We start from the raw sequence: 22,046 nt of genomic DNA on the forward strand, positions 1-22,046 counted from the left end.
ACACAGGAGAGAACCTATATCTGACTCTGGCTTGACGACGAGTTTTTTGGATACAACACCAAAAGAATAAGGCATGAAAGAAACATTGTTAAGTTCTACTTCATTGAAATTAAAAACTTGGGCTCTGCGAAAGACACTCTTAAGTAAACGGAAAGACAAACCACAGACTGAGAGAAAAATCTTTGCAAAGCTCTTATCTGATAAAAGACTGGTAACAAAATAGACAAAGAGCCTTCAAAATTCAGCGATAAGAAAATAAGGAACTCAATCTTAAAATTGGGCAAAAGAGCTGAACAGATACCCATCAAAGAAGACAATACAAATGGTAAATAAACATAAGAACAGATGATCCGTGTCATATGTCATAAGGGGTTTCCCAATTAAAAATAATGAGATACTGGGGCGCCTGGGTGGCGCAGTCGGTTAAGCGTCCGACTTCAGCCAGGTCACGATCTCGCGGTCCGCGAGTTCGAGCCCCGCGTCGGGCTCTGGGCTGATGGCTCAGAGCCTGGAGCCTGCTTCCGATTCTGTGTCTCCCTCTCTCTCTGCCCCTCCCCCGTTCATGCTCTGTCTCTTTCTGTCTCAAAAATAAATAAAAAACGTTAAAAAAAATTAAAAAAAAAATGAGATACTGTTGTTTCCTATTAAAATAAATAAAATCCAAAATACTGACCACACTGAATGATGTAAGGATGTAGAACAACAAAAATCTTCATTCATCGCCGGTTATGATACAAAACGATACAACCACTTCGGAAGGCTGCGTGGTAGTTTCTTACAAAATGAAGCCTGCTTTTACCACATAATCCCGCACATGCTCCTTGGTATGCGCACGAATGACGTGAAAACGTAAGTCCACACGAAACTCTGCACATGCATACTTAAATGAGATTTATTCGTAATTGACAAAACTTGGGAGCAACCAAGATGTCCTTCGGCATGGGAATGGACGAATGAACTGTAGTATATCCATGAAATGCGGTGTTATTTGATTGGTAAAAGAAACGAGCTATCAAGTCACGCGAAAAGGCATGAACTAAGACTGCAAGTATATTGCTAAGTGAAGGGAGCCAATCTGGAAAGGCTGCACGCTGTACGATTCCAGTGCGTGTGGAATAGACAAAACTGGCGACAGTTGCCTGAAGTTCAGGGGGAGCTAGGGGTGGGTGGTTAGGTGGAGAAGAGAGAATTTTTAGGTCAGTGAAAATAACTTTGATAATAAGAATACGGATCTGTGTCATTATGCATTTGTCAAAGCCATGAAATGGAAGACACAAAGGGCACACCTTCAAGTGCGGACTTTAGTTACTATTGTATGAATATTAATTAATTCAATGCATTACACTAATATAAGAGGTAAATAAAAGAGGAAGCTGGGCCGGGGGTGGGGTGGGGTGGGGGGAAGAGCTTCGTGGCAATTCTCTGCGGTGTCTCATCAGTTTTTCAGTAATAATGTAAATGGTAATATATTAATTTCCAACAAATAAAAATCATAATAAATAAATGTCATCTGCTGTTTATAAGAGCTCTTCCCGGGGCGCCTGGGTGGCTCAGTCGGTTGAGCGTCCGACTTCGGCTCAGGTCACGATCTCGCGGTTCGTGAGTTCGAGCCCCGCGTCGGGCTCTGTGCTGACAGCTGAGGGCCTGGGTCCTGCTTTGGATTCTGTCTCCCTCTCTCTCTGCCCCTCCCATGCTCATGCTCTGTCTTTCTCTGTCTCAAAAATAAGTAAACATTAAAAAAAATTATGAGCTTTTCCTAACATGGTGTAGAGACAGTTCCTTCGTCTGTCCAAACGAAGCCCTGTCTACTTGGTTTAAGCAGCATAAGCTTAAAATCAAGGACTATCAAATTGGAAGCACCTTTTGAATTTGGGGCTCGGAGAAGGTTCTAGTGTTTGTAGCTTTGATGGAGTCCACTTTTGGTGGCCTTGAACTTAGATTACATTATCACCAAACATTGAGTGTGCTTTAAAAAAATTTTTTTAACGTTTATTTACTTTTGAGACACAGAGCAGGATCCGTGGAGGGGCAGAGAGAGAGGGGGACACAGAATCCGAAGCAGGCTCCCGGCTCTGAGCTGTCAGCACAGAGCCCGACGCGGGGCTCAAACCCGCGAACCATGAGATCTTGACTCATGAGGTCATGACCCAAGCGGAGGTCGGAGGCTTCACCCACTGAGCCACCCAGGCGCCCCCCCCCCCCCCAGCATGCTTTAAATAGGACACCTAACACTTGGGGTTTGGCAGTGACGGTGATGTGCAGTTATCAACCTCTTCTGATGCCTTTACTGAATCTCCGAAGCGGGCTTACTTTTCACGTGTGTTTTCATAAAACGTAATACATACAGTTTAGCAGAGCATATATGGTTATTTATGCACACATCTTCCTCTTGAGGCCTTGGACCAGGGCATTTCTTTTTTTTTTTTAATTTGAATCCTCAACCTGACATTTAGGAAATGTTTGTATTTGTGCTACCCGAACAAATTACCACAATTTAGAAGCTGAAAACAATAAAATGTGATACTTCAAGGGGCGCCTGGGTGGCTCAGTCCGTTAACCATCCAACTTCGGCTCAGGTCACCATCTCACGGTTTGTGAGTTTGAGCCCCGCACGGAGCTCTGTGCTGACAGCTCAGAGCCTGGAGCCTGCTTCGGATTCTGTGTCTCCCTCTCTCTCTGCCCCTCCCCCGCTCACACTCTGTCTCTGTCTCTCTCTCTCTCTGTCTCTCAAAAAATTAAAAAAAATTAAAGTAATATGCATTTTTATGGAGAAAAAAATGAAAAAAAAACCGCATACCAAAAAACTACCCATATCTTATGACCTAGTGAAATGTTGATGTATTTTCTTCTGGACTTTTATTTATAATTGTTTTTATATAAATGTACTTACATAGTTTCCATTTCAGATCTAGACTTACACAGTTTTAAATCATGCTTTTCTTTTCCCCCCAACATTATACTATTAATATCCTATTAGCTGTATACTATTAACCCTGATGTAGATCTCTATCTCATGACCACAAGGTCAGGACCTGAGCTGATATCAAGAGTTGGACGCTCACCACCTGAGCTGATATCAAGAGTTGGACGACTGAGCCACCAGGTACCCCGTTTTTTAAAAAAAGATACTTAATATTTGATTTGAGACTTTTGAGAATACTTCATTGAAACATTACCCTAGATGGGGGCATTTAGGTGGCATTCATTTAAAAGAGCATCATTGTGATCATCATCTTTGCACGTAACGTATTTATTTTCTAATTGTTTTATTTAGAAAACCTTCATAAAAGTGAAATTTCTGTGCCAAAGAAATCCTCGATGAGAACATAAAATATATTTAAATATATAAATCTTTTTTTTACATAGTTCTATATTTTACCAAGGTAAAGGAACTGAAATCAAGTGAATAACTTGGAAACTCGTTACAATAGTGTTGACAGACGAATGGCAATACATTGAATTTAAAGAGCTTTAAAGTCAATCAGAAAATAAACTGTTTATCCAAAGGAAAAACAGGTAAGGCACATAAGCAGATGTCCTATGGAAGACATACAGTCAATAAACATGAAACAGTGCTTAATATGATAACCAAATCAAAAATGAATTTCCTACTTTATTTCCATCATGTTATGAATATGAAATAATATGACAGAATGTGGTGCAATCAGCAGGCTTGTACGTACATTGCTGATGGTAATATATGGGTACAGCTTTTTTTGGGAAAAGAACTTAATAATATTCTTTAAAATGCCCTGTATTTGATGGGATATACCTATAAAAATAATGTAACAAGAACATAAAAGAAAACAGAGTATCTCAGTAGTTATGTAATGGTGCTGTGCAGCTGAAAGTTTTCTAAGTACATAAATCACTTGTATTTACCGCCAAATGTGGTGTATTCCTCATAGAAGCCAGGAAACAATCCTGACCTTTCTTTAGGTAGATAATGAGAATGATATAAGACCCTGCCCCTGGAATCGGTTGAGCTGTGAGGTTGAGGACAGAGACTACAAACTACTACGTTTGGACAGAATTTCCGATCCAACTGCGGGAAGTTTGGGTCTGGCTACCAAGTTAGAGGAAATAGCCCACAAATGGCTGACTTCATTTCTGATATCAGCTACACGCTTAGGGATGTCCCCGCTGTATTGGCAATTCGTAAAAGACCCACCAAGCTCACTAAAAGCTGTTGTCCTACAGATGCAGTGGATGACAGGAAAAGATACCTTGAAAGCAGCCAAGGAAGGAGATGCGCAGGACAGAATCTGGTAATGTCGCAAACATAAAACTCACATTATCCTCAGGATACATTACCCTTTCGACAACACTATGTGCTATGTATATGTGTATGTATATACACACGTATATGTGTATATATATGTGTGTGTACATAATGTATATATATGTGTATATATAATATATATATTAAATATATAATTGTATAATATATAATATATTATATATATAATATATATAATAGTCAACCTGAAAAGCCACAACATGTGGTATATATCATTGGCTTTTTCCTTTTATCCTCTGTAGGATCCTAATAGAGCTTCAAAACACGTGAAGCAAAAACGAATAGTCCTGAATGGAGAAATAGGAAAATCCAAAATTACTCTTAACGCCTTCCATATTCCTCACCAGTAATCTGTAGAAGTCGGAGATAATCTTTGTGACTTTATGTCGGGCGAAGCATTCTTGGGAAGCAAAAAATCAGGAAACAAACAAGAAAATATTGATGCGTTGTACTTCAAAATTAGAAGCGTTCGCTTTTACAACGACACTGTTACTGAAATGAAAGATAGGTCACATTCCAGGATAAGATACTTACAACACAAATCTGCTACATAACCAGTATGCAAAATTTATAATGAATGCTCACAATGAAAAAAAAAACGTTCACAGTGAGAAAACAATCCCGTGCAAAAATGAACAAGTGATTTAAGCAAATGCTTTTATGAAATCAGAAATAACGATGAGCACAAGAAAAGCTGTTCAAAGTCATTAGTCATTAAGAAAATACAAATTAAATCCACAACGAGATACGGCTTCACGTGGCTTACAATGGTTCAGAACATGATGACACTAAGTACTGGCACGAATGTGGGACAACTGGAATGCCAGCTTTGTTGGTGAGAAGGAAAGAAGAAATCAGCCACTTTGGAAGACCCTTGGGCAACTTCTTACCGTATGACCCAGGAATCCCCCCGCCTAGATCTTCACTGAGGGGCAACTAAAACATATCCACACAAATGGCCGTGCGTGAATGTTTATAACATTTTAATTACAATCGCTCAAAATTGACACAGTTCGTTTATGGGTGAATGAATCAACAAATGCTGGTGCATGCGCAGAACGTAATATGAGTCCGTAATCGTTAATGAGGAATAAACTAGCTGATACATTTAACAAGGCGGCTGCATCTCCAAAACATTATATTAAGCGAGGGTCAATGTCTACCAACAGACACCCTAGTCACATTTATTCATAATGGCAAAAAACCAACACAAAACAAAGGAAGGAGCCTAACTGTCTGTCAACAAGAGAAAGGATAACAAATTATGCTCTACACACATGAGAGAAGGTAACCTGGCAATAAAACTATTGATAATGTTAAGTAAATTATATTAAATGGAAGAAGCCAGAAACAAAAGTGTACAAACTCGATGATTCCATTTATTTATTTATTTATTTATTTATTTATTTATTATTTTAATATTTATTTATTTTTGAGAGAGAGAGCAGGGGAGGTACAGAGCCGGGGGAGGGGGGGGGGGACAGAGGATCTGAAGCAGGCTCCACACTGAGAGCAGAGAGCCCGATATGGGGCTCGAACTCACAAACTGTGAGATCATGACCTGAGCCGAAGTCGGACGCTCGACCGTCTGAACCCCCCAGGCGCCCCTGTGGTTCCAGTTAGATGAAACTCAAGCACCAGCAAAATGAAACGGGGTGACAGATGTTAGAATAGCGGGAGTTTGTGCTTGAGAAAGGGTCTGAGAGTCATTTCCAGAGTGATGAAGTCTGTCTGTATCTTGAACTAGGAAGAAGTTACAAATGTATGTATAGGTGAAACATTCAGTGAGCTGTACAATGAAGCTTTGTTCATTTTACTCAGTAAAAATTATGTCTCACATAAAGTTAGGTGCAGAGCACCTTGGTGAAATTGATGTTTCTAGAACGGGGACAGGAAAAACACAGCTGAGCCTTGGAGCCTCCTGTAGTGCCAGAAAGTAAGGAAATGCTTAATAAGCGAAAGGATGGGACTGGGAAATGTCACAGGGACACAAAAGCCAACCTGGAAGAGTCCCTACCGGCTGAAACTGAAGCAATTTGTTGTACTAAAACACGTACTACAACATCTGTTATACGTAGAATTTTAATTATTACTCAGTATATTTTTTGTAATTGCCATTTCGTTTTTACCCATGGATTAGTTAGAATTATATTTCTGGGTTTCAAACATATGGAGGTCTCAATTTTTGTTGTTCTTCTTCACTCCCAGTTTAACAACATTGTATTCAGAGATTATATTCCATGATTTCAATTTTTTTAAAATTCTGTTGACGCTTGCTTTGCGATGCACTATATGGACGATTTTTGTCAAAATTTTGACAAATCTTTCAATAATGTTAAGTCAGACTTTTATATTCTTACTGGTACTTTTGGTTGCCTACTTCCGTTATCAGTGACTGAGAGAGATTTAATAAATTCACTCGCTATGATTCTGGATTTTTCTACTTCTCATTGTGATTCTGACAACTTGAGACCATTATATGATCCCATTTAACTGGCACTTTTATTATTATGGATTGTCCTTCTCAATCTGTTAATACTCCTATAAAGTGTACTTTTTCTGATATTAACATAGCATGATAGTTTTCTTGTAGTTAGTGTTTGCATTGTACATCTTTTCTCTATTCTTTGGTTTTAAATATTCTGTTCTGACAATTTAGATGTCTCTTGTACACAGCACAGAAATTGATTTTGAGGATTTTTTTGAGTGGTCCAATAGTCTTTTTATTTTAATCAAATAACTTAATCAATTTACATTTAATATAACTTCTGATATATTGAGATTAAATGTATCATTTTTTTTAATTTTTCTTTCAAAGTTTATTTATTTTTGGGACAGAGAGAGACAGAGCATGAACGGGGGAGGGGCAGAGAGAGAGGGAGACACAGAATGGGAAACAGGCTCCAGGCTCTGAGCCATCAGCCCAAAGCCTGACGCGGGGCTCGAACTCACGGACCGCGAGATCGCGACCTGGCTGAAGTCGGACGCTTAACCGACTGCGCCACCCAGGCGCCCCGATGTATCACTTTACTAATTCCATTTCTCTACTCTGTGTCTTTATCTTGGTTAGTTATTTTTTATTAATCCAACTTTTCTTTCTCTAAGCTTGGACATTGTGTCTTTTACTTTTTTTGATAGTTGCCATAGAAATCACACTATTAGTTGTTTTTACCTTCCTACAGCGTAAGTACACAAATTTTGTTATATTTTAATAATTTATACTTTAAAATAAAAAAGATATTATTATTGTTAAATATGCACTGAAATGATCTTTATTTGCTCACCGTCTCATCATCTTGTTATTGCTTTTTGTTTCTTTCTGCATTACTGAGAACCCATCTGCAATCTTTTTTTTTTTTTTGCCACATAACGACTACCTATCCTACTTACTTACTACTTACTTAGTTACTACTATACTACTTATCCTGTACATATTATCCCACTACACTAATATTAGAGTAAATAAGATAGTAATTCTATGCTATATTATCTCTCCTGAATATTGAAAATTCACATCCATTATTTCCTCAATTAGTTTTGTGACCTATTCTCTTTTCTTTTTGAGATGTTAGCCCACACATTTTATAACTTAGTTACTGTATCCTATAAATACCTCGCTCTCTCATTTGACCAAGTTTTGTTTCTCCATGCTTAATTCTGTATATGTCCTTCTAAAGTAATATCCGGTGCCCTAATTCTCTTTTTAGCTGTGTCCAGTCTCCTGTTAAACCAGTCAAGTTATTAATCTAATTTACATTTTTTATTTGGTTCTTTTTATAACGTTCAGCTCTTTGCCTAACTTTTTCGTTATGTCTTTTATCTCCGTGAACATAATAAATATTTTAAGCTGTATGCTTCATAACGCCAATACCTGGAACACTTGTAACATGTTTTTATTGCCAATTTTGTTTGGTTGGTTTTTTTTGCTACCTCATATTGTATTGTTTCTTTACGTGTCTGCTAATTTTTCATTGTACACTGGATATTTGATAGAGTTTGGGTTCTCAATCCAGATTAATTCATTTAAAGAGTCCCCTTCCCCTGGACATTACACTTAATTATTCACGGATGAAACATAACGTAAGCAGAACTAACCATAATCTTTCCAAAAACTTGTTTGTTGGTTTTTCCCCAAATATATTAAGGAAAACCTCCCATTTTTCTAATGATGTGCTTAGTAGAGTGGACTTCTATGCCACGGTTCTTGAGACCTTCTTTTTACCACACCAAGAGACTCTCTCTGAGCAATAAGGCAAACATAGTTAATTAAGGTCATGAAATTAAGAAAGTGATGCATTCCTGATTATGTCTTAGTAAACAGTAGCTTGAGAGCCACATCTGTATTAACTATTTACAGTTCCTATTTGCATGGCTCAGTAAATTTCCTTTTTAGTTTAGATACTTTTAAATTGGACTTTTTGTCATTTTCAACTAAAAATTTCTTGTTAATCTGGTGAATTAGTTCAGGCATTAAGAGTAGTTTTGGTGGTTGTACAAAGAGCTGAGGAAGTTTGATTCATGGCCGGTAGGTAAGATAGAGAGCTGGTAATACTAGAAAAGATGATGAAATTCTAAACGAACGAGAATGGAAATGAAAATACAAAAGGGGTATGGCTTGGAGAGATAGAACCTAGTAAGAATAGTGGGATGAAATGTTGGACATGAAAAATTCCTAGTAATGTTTTCTCTATTACAGCAGCTCTGTAAGTGAAGGACCGCACGTTCTTAATACGTTTATGTACTCACTTGAAATTAGACCGTGTACAAATACTAGTACATATCACCTTGGTTTGCAAGCATAATTCGTTCCAGGAAGATGCTTGTCATCCAAAGCCCTTGTATAGCAAAACGAATGTCAGGAACCATTGGCTCAGTGGTGATCCTGTGTCCTTTGGCCTCACGAACGACTTGTATTACAAGACATCACTCGTTTATCGAGTTAAAATTTGTTAGAAATGTTTGCTTGTCTCACGGAACACTAGCAGAACAAGTTACTTGCAATCCAAGGTTTTAATGGTGTCTTAATTCAAAATATTTAATGTTGAGATGGATTCCTTCCTTTAGAAGTTTGAGTTTTCCCTTTTACACGTCGCTTTACCTGGGTAGTGAAATCGGCACACTGGCCACTAAACAGAGATATTTTCGACCTCGATCCCAGTGGATGTGACAATTTCATTTAACTTTATCTTTGCAAGCGATGGTATAAATATAATTTGTATTGTTCTACAGAAACTACTTCAGTTAAAAAAAAATATGCAATCAGTTGCCTTCCTCTCCAGCTTAAGGTACGTGTGACCAGGGAGACCTTTCCAAAATAAGGTTGTAATAGTACTTAGATAATAGATAAGGGCTATTCTGACCGAACTGGAATATATGGAAGGAGGAGGTGATAGACATCTTGCAGGAGCCTAACGTGTCTAGATAAACATTTCTGGTCAAGATGATTTGAAAACACGTATCTGCTTTCCTGTGTTTCTTCTCGTCGCTACTATTGTTGAACCCCACTCTAAAATTGGAATTTGTGGCAGAGTTGTGACTTGCTCTCCATAAAGGGTTATCAAGGCCATAATACACAGTTTTCCTCTTTCCAGAGCCTTAATTGTACTAGTAATCTCACAATTTACTTTGAATTGTGAGAAATAAGGGTGGGAAGCGTAACAAGGATTGCAGTTGGGTTGTGAAACATGGAATTGTTATGTCATAACTGCAACATTTCTCATCGGAAAATTTCTTTCATGGCTATGGGAACAAATAAAGATTGCCTAGAGACGTCAGAAGGAATGAGAAACTTCTCCCCTCATTCTCACATTTTTGCCGAATAGAAGCAGCAAAGAACTCCCATGTCAGGATGAATCACCCGACTGGAATTCACACATAGCCCAAGATGAGGGGGCTACCAGATGCCCGATGCAAATGTTAGTTACAGCACATTTCCTAAAAGGCAACTTCGAGTCACCCCCATCCCACTTACTCTTCCCAATCCCTGGTTTGTGTCTTGTCACCTATACCATAAACAAAGCGGTAGCATTTGTAGAGATAAATAGAGAGGTGCGTGGGGACAGAGCCAGGGAACTTGGGAAAAGAAAAGACAGAGAAAGCCTGCGTGCTTGAAGCCAAAAATGAAAAACTTAAAACAACCATGCACACGGAGATGTGGGAAGATTCCTCAAATCTTGTTGCAGAGAGTGAAGTTCCAACGTAATTCTATCAACACTGATACCGAGAGAGCTCCAGAGTCATATGGCTGATTCTTCTATGTGTTTCATCAATGGCGGTGCTATCTAGGCTGGAGGGAAAATCTGAAAGTTACATCTGGCAAGAATATAGCAAATCCCCAGGAGGTCTGTATTAAGGTACCCATTTAACTAGCAGGTGTCTCCACATTTACATTCAGTTAGCACTTAACTCCAAGTGTTTTATGCTCAGAGAACGTGCGTGTAGATTCCATTACATATTATAAGTTGTCGACTGCTTGGTAATTGTTTCATTTTTAGACATTGTTTTTTTCTTATTAGAAATGTGATAAATGTATATATCTTTAAAAGTTAGTAAAGGCAAACTCACACACACACACACACACACACACACACACACAGGAGAATTAGAGGATTGCACTGATAATATCGTTCATTGTTTTTTTTTTTTAATCAATCTGTTTGTGACTTTAAAAAAATGAGGATAACTATTGCAATGTCCATGCTCAATGTATTTTAGGCAGAGCTTTGGGGAAGGTATTGCCAAATACAGTAATGAATGTGAATCAAGCTCTAAAATGAGGTGGGGAGGCGAATGAGGATTCCTCTTCAAAAAAAAAGTTCTCTGCTAAATGGGAGAAATTGGGTAAAAAGATTACAAGAATGCAGAAAGAATTTTAGCCTTAGGTAATTAGATGATTTAACCCTCACGACTGTTTTAATACATCCAGGCTTTCCTTTTATCTGAATCTATTTTTTTGTCTTGCATGTTGAGAGCTCTGTAGTTGAGGCTGGGTCTTAGAAGCTTCCGATGATACCACTTACAGCCTACGTTGTATGTGGGGAAAAAAGGGATTTGAAAAATAACCCAAATAATGCTATGCAAGTGGTAGGGTTTTGCTGAATTGTGGAGCACACTGGGGACTCGGTATGAGTTTAAGCTGGAAAGGTGGACACCAGTGTTTATATCAAGGTGGGGGCTTCGAATGTATGGGCATCACATTGATGTTGATGAAGAGCTCTTGAAGGAATTCGAGCAGAGGAGTAACCTGAATGTGTTTGTTGTTTTAAAAGAATATCTTGGTGGGTGCCTGGGTGGCTCAGTCGGTTGAACATCCGACTTCAGCTCAGGTCGTGATCACACAGTTCGTGAGTTCGAGCCCACCATTGGGGCTGTCGGCCCAAAGCCTGCTTTGGATCATCTGTCTCCCTCTCGCTGCCCCTCCCCTGCTCACGTGTTCTCTCTCTCTCTCTCTCTCTCTCTCTCTCAAAAATAAATAAAACATTAAAAAAAATAAAGATAAATAAATAAAAGTATACCTTGAGTGCCAAGGGAATAATGCATAGAAGAATGGACCCGGTCAAGGGATATTAGTTGTAATGGTCCAGACCTCTACTCCTCCAACATACACAACACACACATCGAAGGTGTGAACCTGCATTACACAATGGTAGTAGGAGGCAAGGTAAGAGGCAGACTGGAGAGAAGTGTAATAGTAGAAATAATAGGACTTGGTAACCATTGGGAGATGGACAGGAAGATTGAGAACAAAATCTCAGCAAACAACAAGACCCGGTTTCTTATCTGAAAACAGTGATGCAAAGCTTTCAGACCAAGTAGCCACAGGGAGAGATTCTCTGGTAAAAATATGTGATGAGTTGAGCTTTGGATAAGATTTTGAGGTACTTATGGGACATCTGGGGGCAGTAAGTGGTTTTTGAATATTGAATTGGATTTCTGGACAGTTATTTAATAATAGCTACAACTTACTTGATGTGTAGTATGTTCCAGAAATTTCTAAGTGCTTTACAGATTTTAACTCACTTAATTTTTGAAACAAACAAATTACATGTTTAAAATGATTGAAAAGTAAAATAGAGAAGTGACTTCCCCATGGTTGCATGGCTCTGAAGGAGTTGAGCCGTAACGTAAATACAATAATTTGACGCCTGAGTCTGCATTCTTAGTTACTACACTATCGATGCTAAAAGAAAGGGAAAAAACGTCATCAGCATGATGACTCCAAGGAGTTGAAACTGGTAGAATATAAAGTAGACATTAGTAGAGAAGGGGAGGAGAAAGGGAGGGAGAAGGGGAAGGAGAAGAAAGGGGAAGAAGGAGGAGGGGGTGAGCAGAATCAACAGATTTTTTTTGATGCGAATAAAAATGATGAGGAGTCTAAGAAGCAGAAGGAGAAAGAAGAATCAGGAAAGAGTCAGGAGGCTAAACAAAGAGGTGCCCTGTCATGGTAGCCTAGGAGAAGAAGTGGGTGGCGGTTTGAGAACGAGTGAGCGGTCAAAAAAGAATTGAAAAGTACTCTGTGTATTTGCCTTCAGAAGTCTTGGGTGACTTGGTCAGAGCAGTTTCAGGGTAGTGATGTGATAACTTGGCTTGATTTAGTGGGTCATGGACTGAAGAACAGAGCAAAGGTTGACTTCTTTTCTAAGAGGTCCGAGTACGAAGGGGAAGAGAATGCGTAATTATTTCTTCAAGGTATCATAGGGTACAATAAGGTTTTATTTACATTATGTTTTAAAGTATAGCCATAACATTAGTACATGTCTACGTTGGAAAGAAAAGACCCAACAAAGAGAAAAAAAATGTTTAGGGTAAAGGAGAGGGCCAAGATCATTGATGGCATGAGTTTTCAAAAAAGATCCAAAAACATAGACTCCAACGTGAAAATGGAAGATGAGCTTTGGACAGAGGTAGAAGTTCCTCTTTCTTCGGGGTGAAAATGAAAGGAATGGGTTTTGTAGGTATAAGAACAGGCAGTTAAAGAGTTCAAGCCTGAAGTCTCCTATTTTCCCCAAAGAGTACCAGATGAGATCATTTGCTACAAGACAGTGAAACACAAGGCCACACATGTGGCACACCTAAAACTTTGGAATAACTGCTATCAAGAAGAGAGAGAGAACTCAGTACACCTTTATCTCCCCTTGAATGGTCCAAAATCTAGTTGGGTTTAAAAGTCACAAGTCTGGAGTCAGACACAACGGTCCATCAGTGATTCACTGACTTAGATACGTTGGGCGGGTATTGTGGGGAGACAAGGTGATGAACTTGTTACTGAAGAAATACACCTCATTAGTCAGGCTACGTAGGAGAGCAAGAAACGAAATTTGGGACAGACGAGAAGAAATTAAGAAATTGAGGTGCGGAGGGCCATGGTATTGTGTGCAGATTTAATGGAAGCCGGATAGATCTAGAAAGCTATAAGAACCAGAGTTTGTGGTCAGAGAATGAGATAGTTAAGGTTTAACGGGTAGCAAGGTTTCTGATAGCAAAAAAGTCAAAGTTAAGGTCATCCTAGAGTATTGATGGACTAGAGGTAAGAGCTGTTGGAGTTGACACCCAGAGCTCCGAGTAAGGATGCTGGCTGCCCATTCACGTGGCCATTGCAGGTTCCTAGGGTAAAGAGAAGGTGAGGGATGGAAAATGTGTGAGTCAGAGTTATCTGTGAATAAGGAGAGATGGGCTGCTGGTCCATTTAGCTCGATCCCCAAGAAGAGAGAGCTTTGGGTTCCTGTAAATACCGACATCCATACGAATCGAGCCAGGGTTACACAGCCCTGTGGATGTGGAGTCTGGCCAGCTAACTCTGTCTACAAGGTGGTACCCCAATAGCCTGGCTAATGACTGCGGCCCTCTCCATGTGTCATTTAAGAATCGGCTCAGGTATAACCTAATCTCCAGCTGTGGTGTACTGGTCAGGTGGCTGGGGGGTCTGGAGTCGCCCTGCGCCAGCTCAAATAATGCACACTCTCGTTACGTGATACCTGACCCAGGATGGGTGATTCAACCTGTGTGGAGCTCCGTTTTCTCGTCTCTGCAATGGAAACAGTATTAGCGATTTCTATTTCATTTCAGAGGGTTTTGAAGATGAAATGGGCCAGTTGATACAAAGCGCACAGATCAGCTCTGTATTTGCCGTCAGTACACAATCCTTTTCAGCTATTGTTATTTAAAAGCCTTCTTCACAATCTACACCGTTCACATGTCCCTTCTAGCCTCTTCTCGCATTGTACACCTATTGTTTGTGTGAACCTGTCTCTCTTTTAAGCTGAGAGCTCACTTTGGCACCTGGGCTGCTCATCCTGAAAAACCCCACTACCTGCTGCCTCGGACGCTTAATAGCAGTTTGTTGAATAGATTAATGAACAAATGAGAGCTCTTTTTTTGTTTGTTTTTTCAGTGCTCGAATGAACGACCGCATCATAAGGGACGACGGCGATTCTTAGCCCTCCGTCCACCTCTTCACGTAGCGTCCGTACTTTCGAAGCCTTATTTTGAAGGAGGTTTAATTTCTACAGAACAGTACCAAGCAGGTATTCTGGAAACCTTTGTTTTTTTTAATTTATCTTTAAATCCTTAGATTTACAAACATGAGACTCGGCTATGGTTCCCCATTTTATGGCTTTACTACTTTGCCATCAAAAAATATATTCAGGGGCTCTGCCGGTCTTCCTCCGCTGCAGAACAATGGCCACAAAATCGTGGAGGATGCAATAAAGCATTTATTTCTTTTGTGTCTGCAGTTCCGCTGAGGGTCGGTTTGGGGTCAGCTGGGCTGTTCTGCTTCAGGCAGCGGATCCAGTTGGGCTATGCTTCCTGCCTTGTTGTGGCTCGAGCTCTGTTCTGCTCCATATATAATTCTTCTGGGGCCCCGGGGGGAAGGGGCAGAAACTCTTCTTATGGCCCATGGCAGAAAGGCAGGCAGGCAGGCAAGCCCAATGACACACATTTCAACCCCCCGCTTGTGTTAAGCCTGCTTACCTGCAAAGGAGTCATGTGGCCATTAGAAATCACCCAAGGTTAAATGCCCTGGACCTGTCAATCCTCAAAGCCCCATCCAGCTCTGAAGCACCAGGTTCTATTCTGGTCTCCTTAACCGACGCTCAACCCAACATTCCATTCCTCAAATGTCCCGGTGAGTCCAGCGATCAAAATAAATCCTGCTTGCGAGGCCTGGTATTAATGTGCGAGTAACGCTTACAACAGATCAAACAGAATTGCCTTAGCTCTGCCAGCGTGCTTTCTGGATTAAAGAAACAGAAATCTGAGCAGCTTAGACGTTCACTGATAAGGAAGTGGTACACAGTGGGGAGGAGAATGGATCTTGGACCCCAAAAGTCCCGGCTGTAACACTTAGCCTTCTGTGTCCCTGGGCAGGTACCATCCGATAAGGCAAGGCGTTTAACATTTTCGAGTCTCCCCATCTTGGAAATCAGGGATGAGCCATATCAAATGCCTTGTGAGTGCAAGTCTGAATTAAAAATACACACAAACACATCTATTTGCAAATAAAATGATTACGAATGCCAAATAAAATTGTTGTTGTTACCATATGGAAATAATAATAGCTTTTACAGAGGATCGTGTGAAATGTTTCTATGTATCACAGCGAATAAGGATTCTGGCATAGAGCGGGTGCACAAAAGGAATGGCTTCCTTCCGACAACTTTCCCTTTAAATACACAACTGGAAAACTGAAGCAGATGTGCCCTGACCGAAAGCTACATGTTTTTCTCCTAATTATTCAGGGAAAAGGAAACTCCCTATTTATGTATGTATGCCTTCCCAAGTGCAAACTGGCAAAAACGTATTCGCCAATAGTAAAAATATGTTTTGTTTTGTTTTTTTTCACTTTAAAAGGCAAAAGACCTACCACTGGGCTTCTTCCCTCTGGGGAGATGAATTTTGATGATGTCCATCCCCATTTTCCAGAAATGGGAAGATTCCTGGGGCAGCAGCCCGGTCGGGCCTCGGGTTTTGTAAATGGGCTCTGGGGAATGAGTGGGTTACTGAGAAGCAGAATTACCCTCTAACCCAGGGGACGGGTCAGAGCAGTGCCTTCTGGCTTCTTTTGAATGGAGACATCCTAATGGCACCAGACTGATAATTTTTCCCTCAGCTCCTTCAGAGTTACCATTTGGAGGCCTGTCCATTGTTTTTAAGCAAGTGAATAAAAAGTAGTTGTGTTTGTGAAAGTTCTTGTCAATGACCGTCTCTCTTTCTTCTCAGAGAGAACTGTGGATCTTCACTCACAAGAAAGTCAAATAACAACCAAACTGCTTTACTGAGACCTATCCTCTTTGAGGCACTGTTATGTTTAGTATTAAGAAGGTCTAAGTTTTCTCATCTTTAAATGGGAAATATGAAACTCAAAGAAGTTAACAGCCACATGCCCAAAGTCAATCAGTCAGTAGGTAAGTATCAGCGCTGGGGATTTTTTTTCTTTTTTTTTTAATGTTTCTTTTTGAGAGGGAGAGAGACAGACAGAGCGTGAGCAGGGAAGGGCAGAGAGAAGAAGACACAGAATCTGAAGCATGCTCCAAGCTCCCAGTTGCCAGCACAGAGCCCAGTGTGGGGGGGCTTGAACCCACAAACCGTGAGACCATGACCTGAGCTGAAGTCGCATGCTGAACCAACTGAGCCACGTAGGCGCCCCTCAGAGCTGGGATTTTAACCCAGATCAGTGGATTATACAGGAAGACCTCTGACTACCTGTCCACGCTGTGACTGGTATGTGTGTGTGGAAGGCACTTGCCGTGCCTGTTTAAAAAACGAGTGGAAACATCAAACAAAGTGAATTTGCATGAAAAGAGCAACGATGTCTCCATCTTATTCAAGACCGTCCAATACAAAAGGCTTCCTCCAGATGTCAGTTTCTTCTTCGCTGTTCTGGGGATATTTAGTTCACAGTGTGGCTTGGAGACCTAATTGGTGTAAGACGTGGCGAGACCTGGAAGATCCTGGCGCGCAGTAGACGGTAAGGATGATGACGTTGACCATGAAGTTGACGACGACGATGATGATAATGGTAACGATGGCATAAATGTGTTTGTAGAGGACGGGGTTTGAGAATTCTGAATTGGGGTCAGACTCAATATTTTAACATGTTTTCCGTATTGAACTGATACATCAAGACTGGGTGGGGCAGCAGGCAATGTTTCTAGTGTTTTTCTCCACTTCACGTGCACCCTGTACATTATGATCCGTGATAACTAGACCAGCAACCTCACCAGCAGATGGAGAAATGTCCCTAATTGGGTCTACCAGCTCTGAAATCATACTGGAACCAGCTGGATTGCCCAAGGTTTCCAGCCTCACGGCTGGTGGAGCAGAATACTAAGGTCACCTGGATCTCTTGGGAGTGTTACAAAAGCCTTGTTTCAGGCGTCACCTGGCTCTTTAAAAATATTTTTGAATAAAATGTATACAGGCCTCTATGAATCTATGCCCCAATTTATTTTATGTACATAGTTTTTTAAAGGAAAGAAAGAAAACATATGGCTTGAATCATATTTTATAGTTTTTCTATTTGAATTTGGAAATGTATACATGTTCATCCGGCAGTAGTATCTCAACAACCAAAAAATGTATATTAAGCATGATTATATGGAAAATTGCTCAGCTCAAATAAATCATTGTGCTTGCAGGCTGGCTTAAACCAGCCTATGCTGTTTTCTGCTACCTGCTGGAAAATATTCTAAAACTTACATTTTAGGTGGTTTTTTTTTAAGTCAAAAAATAAATGAGTGACTTTTTCTTCGGAGATTAAGTAAATGAAATACTTGACTTTTGTCACAGAGAAATTAGACACCATCTCCTTCGCACTGTGTCAAACTAATTCTGTCACCCATGTTATAAAACCTGTGACTGTCCCTGCACCAAAAAGGAACTTTCGTGTCCATTGCAGAACGTCTCACAATCAAGTGGCGAGGGACCTCCCAGGAGTGCTTTTTCCAAACATCTTCATAGACAATTCTTGGGAGCTGCACAATGACCTCATTTACAGTATTAAGGGGATGCGGATGGGGATACATAGTAATGGCAACTCTCAAATCTTTTGGAAGCACTTTGGTTCTCTCTTGTATTTGGGACTTAAGTCTGTTATCTCAGTTCTGCCAAACTCCAGGCTGTAATAGATCCCAAGTTTATATGAAAATAGAAAAAAAAAAGGCCTCCTAATCTTCAAGGATAATGGGTATCATTGACTGAATATCTAGCGTGTGGGGGCCCCCCTGGCTCCATTTTACAAACGAGTTAACTTATGCTCATCGAGGAAAAACTATTTACTCAGGATCATCACATTGCTAGGATTCAAACCTTGGCTGTTTCGCTTACCTGACTTTTCCCTTTCCATTATTGGTCTAAGCCTAGAGAGCTAGACGTCTGATGTATGGTGACATGTACCTCTACGTGCAAAAGCAAAGAATATTTTCTTTCTCTCCTTTCTATGTACAACAAAAGTTTCACCGAAGATCACACAATCTGGTCAAGCAAGACATGATCGTCAAAGTCGTATTCCTCCTCGTCAGTAGTCCGTTGTTCTGTCTGCCCACTTAATTAGGGTCAATTCGAGGTAGGCTTGGATGAGCTCTGTAAAAAGAAGCATATGATCGCTGAAACATACTCGTGGCCAGTTTAGTTCATTCATAGCAACGTGAGCTGATTTTAAACTGATCTAAAGAGTCATTCCTTGTACTTAAGCCTTTTCTTCATTTTTTTTTGTCCAGCAGCAGGACGATTGATAGAGTCCTGAGAAGTCCTTTTCCATTCTATTTCAAGTTCTGAAATGGATGCAAAAGTCATCTTGAGTGGAGGAAGTGTCACAGTTTCCATAGCATGAGTGACAGGAAGTGGGTATTTAAGAAAATAGGCCCCTTAAATATATCTAGCAGGAAAGAAAAAGGAACCTAGCTCAGTTACGGATGACCTCTCTGCTCCCTGCCCTGACTTTCCTGAAGTCCCAACCCTGGAGGCCCCTAACATAGTTCCAAGTTTTAATTTATCCCTCTGTGTACTGATTCAGTAGGCTGGGATTCAGCCTTTTCTTGAAAGACAGAACTAGGGATTATGAATACGAAATTAATAGAGCAATCACCATGCAAGAAGATACTCCTTTAATAAGCACTGACCTGTATTTTTCTAAAGGCCTGGAAAAGAATTGCCCAATGGCCAACTACCGTTTGATTAAATTGCCTCTGATGATTTTGAGAGCAATGGTATGATTTAACAGCTAGCAGGGGATGGTCTGTGGATCTGTGTGTCTACATATTTATTGACATATTGGCTTCAAGAAGGTGAATTTCCAGACGAGTTGTGGCATCTCATTGTAGTGTCACCAAATTGGAAACCAGGATATGTAAAAGACGCCACCAAATTGGGATATTTTTACATCTCCATTTTATATGCTTTTTTTTTTCCAAATTAGTGGTCCTAGGGGATAACCAAAATAGGCGTTCAATTTACTTAAAGAACTTTGCTGGTTGTAGACATTACACACTCAAAAATTAAACAAGGTGATTATTGTCTATTTCGGAACTGGAAGGGTCAAATTTTCAAGTACAGAAGGCAAAGCTATCAATGACAAGTCTGTTCATATTTGCCAATGCAAATTGGGTAACGTACTGAGAAGCTAACATCCACACCTGTACAGGGAATTGTCTACATATGCAAATACACCTGTTTAGCTCTTAAGTTTGGAGTTCGTATGGTTCATCACAATGTATTTCTGTAAAAATGCATTATTTGATCAAGTTAAAGAACTTGATCATCTGTGGTTAACTGATCTATTCCCAAATGTATATTCCAAACACAAATTTATCATCTTGGCGAAGAGAGGACGCCATCTATAAGCTCCAGAGGCTAGAGGTATAATCACTCTCTTGCTTTCGGTTTATCATACAGTATATGATTAAAGTAAGTAATTTTCCCCCTTTGAATTTCAATTTTCTGATATGTAAAATTGGTCTAAAATGGCACCAGCTGGGGGCATCAAAAATATAGATTGTAATTCTAACATTGCTAGCGACTCCTTTTAGGAGTAAGGATAAATCTTTTAACCGCTCCATACTTTCCTTTCCTCACCTGTACAACTGAAGTGGTGTCGGGAATGAAACTCAAGTCCTCGAGCCTGGACTCTTTGGACTCTGAGGAGAAGATTTAGAAGGTCCTTGAACTCATCCACTGGAATTCAGCAATTCTATTTTAAGGTTGTGGCTCATCGTGTGTATCAGCAATTCTCCCCAGGAGAAAGTTCCATCGTGTTCATCAAGGTCTCAAAGAAATCTGTGTCCCCAGAATGTGTAGACCCACTCAACCAAATGTTGCTACCATTTTTTCCAAGTGGTAGCATTTGCTGATTTTGTGAATGGAAAGATACTCAGATGCAGCGTTTAAATGTGGTCACCATCAGTTTCCTACTGAAGGGTTTTGAGGATGGGCTGATAATATTTTTATGGTTTCTTAATCAAAAGCCACTACTACCTAAAGGAACGGCACGAAGCATATCTTGGGGATATGTGGGTACCTGATAATAGATGCAAAGCTTTGTGTGTATGTGCATTTTCTAGGGGAATCAATAGCTTTCTTCAAATTCTCATATTCTTCATCAAAAGGTCAAAAATACTGATTGAGAGCTGAGAATTTGCCCAAAATATTTTCACTAAAAATGCGTGATCGAGTAACACAAAGAAAATAATTTGACTATGCTACATGATTGGCTATTTTAACTGCTAAGCAGATACATCGTGCCTTATGAACACAGCCATTCATTGCAAGGTGAGTTGATTAATGTAAATGCTTCAGAAACCCAAACATTTCCAGTTTCCTTCCTTCTTTCATCCTAAACCTCCTTTTGCCCCTTTATTTGTTAGCCAAAGCTCTAGAGAGTAAGGTCATTTATTCAAATATTTTGAATATTTTGTATTCAGCCTCTTATATGAAATAATTATTCTTACTTCTGAAATTACTTTGTTTTTGTCAAAAGCAATTTAGCATTATTAATCAAGAGACTTACAACTCCCCATTCCCCTTGGCCAAGTAATTACACTTCTAGGTGTCTCTCTTAAGGAATGATCTAAAATACAGATAGAATGGGGGCGCCTGGATGGCTCAGTCATTTCAGCATCCAGCTTTGGCCAACGTCATGATCTCTCAGTTCTCGTGTTGAGCCCTGGGCTGACAGGTCAGAGCCTGGAGCCTGCTTTGGATTCTGTGTTTTCCTCTCTCACTGCCCCACTCCTGCTCATGCTCTCTCTCTCTCTCTCTCTCTCTCTCTCTCTCTCTTAAAAATAAATAAAACATTAAAAAAAATTTTAAATATATTATAAGATACAGATAAAATAGATGATACTATTTTAAAAACATTTTCTTTTAGGGGCGCCTGGATGGCTCAGTCGGTTGAGCATCTGATTCGGCTCAGGTCATGATCTCGCCATTCGTGAGTTCGAGCCCCGCATCAGGCTCTGTGCCAACAGCTCGGAGCCTGGAGCCTGCTTCGGATTCTGTGTCTCCCTCTCTCTCTGCCCCTCTCCTGCTCATGCTCTGTCTCTCTGTCTCTCAAAAATGAATAAAGTTTAAAAAATTTTTTTAAAAAAATTTTCTTTTAAATAACTTATGAAATCAAATAACAAACAGTGGACTATGAATACATTGATAAAAATATTTATTTCAGCAACTCTGATGTTCAGTGTTTCTACATGATTAGGTGATTTTGAAAGGAAGGATATATTTTCAGGTAAGTTTATAATTGGTTGCTCTG

General features: G+C 39.9%; 1 long non-coding RNA gene across 3 annotated transcripts in view; it reads left to right on the top strand.

The window, feature by feature from the left end:
• The window catches only part of LOC125168571 (uncharacterized), an 85,296-nt gene extending 63,575 nt beyond the window's left edge, over positions 1 to 21,721 (top strand). For 2 of the 3 annotated variants that reach the window (XR_007153201.1, XR_007153203.1), the window contains exons 5-9: positions 14,691 to 14,823; positions 15,668 to 15,749; positions 16,520 to 16,704; positions 20,902 to 21,064; positions 21,663 to 21,721. This is a non-coding gene — a long non-coding RNA (uncharacterized LOC125168571). The remainder of the gene's footprint in view (positions 1 to 14,690; positions 14,824 to 15,667; positions 15,750 to 16,519; positions 16,705 to 20,901; positions 21,065 to 21,662) is intronic. The other variant, XR_007153202.1, reaches the window with a different exon arrangement.
• Positions 21,722 to 22,046: the final 325 nt, after the last annotated feature.

This window comes from Prionailurus viverrinus, chromosome B3 (assembly GCF_022837055.1).
Source record: "Prionailurus viverrinus isolate Anna chromosome B3, UM_Priviv_1.0, whole genome shotgun sequence".
Classification (NCBI taxonomy): Eukaryota; Metazoa; Chordata; class Mammalia; order Carnivora; family Felidae; genus Prionailurus; species Prionailurus viverrinus.